The sequence below is a fragment of the Oratosquilla oratoria genome, chromosome 7 (assembly GCF_046742065.1).
Source record: "Oratosquilla oratoria isolate Oo_2021 chromosome 7, ASM4674206v1, whole genome shotgun sequence".
Taxonomy (NCBI): domain Eukaryota; kingdom Metazoa; phylum Arthropoda; class Malacostraca; order Stomatopoda; family Squillidae; genus Oratosquilla; species Oratosquilla oratoria.
In genome coordinates, this window is record NC_134783.1 from 82879922 (window position 1) to 82880930 (window position 1009).

Sequence of the window (1009 nt, forward strand, 5' to 3'; positions counted from 1 at the left end):
ATCAAACTGAAATCATTCACCAAGAAGACGACTTCAGAACGCTTCAAATTGCTGAAGCCGTTTCCATCACTTGTCAAAGTCCTTCCATCAACGTACAGCAGAGTGTAGATTTCATTTTGCCATCCGCACGCCCACATGAGACATACTCCACTACAAAACATCATTGACCCAACAACCCACCATCCAACCAATCAGCACTCGGGACGAGCCACTAGGTCTTCCGCCAGAACGCTCCGAGGTCCCGACCAGATATTGGGTTCACACGGCCTACCTGCTAGCCTATCAGCATCGAGCTTCACCCGCGCCCGGTTGACCTGATCCCGTATAAATACCCTTACATGGATAACTTTCCTCACTATTCTCCTAACCTCCAGTGAAGAAACAACCCGCAGTCTACACCCTGAAGAAGCCTCAGATCGAGGCGAAAAACTCTGAGTTTCGGTGAATGTTAGTCAACAGTTTCCTCTGTTACTAGAAGATAATCAAGTCGGCATACAACAGCACTAAAAGTGAGCTATGCTACTCATAAAAGAGAAATGAATAATTTCATACAGTCCCTCTCTACAAGTAACAAGAAGATCTTTCAAAAGATCAAGAATTCCTACCATAAAATCATCAAAGCATCTAGTGCAGTTGATTTTAATCAGAATATATAAATATATATATATATATATATATATATATATATATATATATATATATATATATATATATAAAGGCGAATTATTATTATATTTTTGTATAAGAAACAGGTTAACAATCATGAACACCTGCTATAAACGCCATGAGAGTCACAAGTTGAGCTGGTACAGGTGGAATTCGGTGATACAAGATTACAGTGAAAAATCGATGATTGACCCAATTTTGACAAATAAACAAAAATATGTTTAGAATTGTTAAGAGCATTTCATCACCATCTCTAAACTCGGATCACCGAATTGTATTAGCCGAAATGTCTGTCAGGAAGTCAAAACCTCTGAAAAAGCTAGTGAAAGTATAATGATGGAAA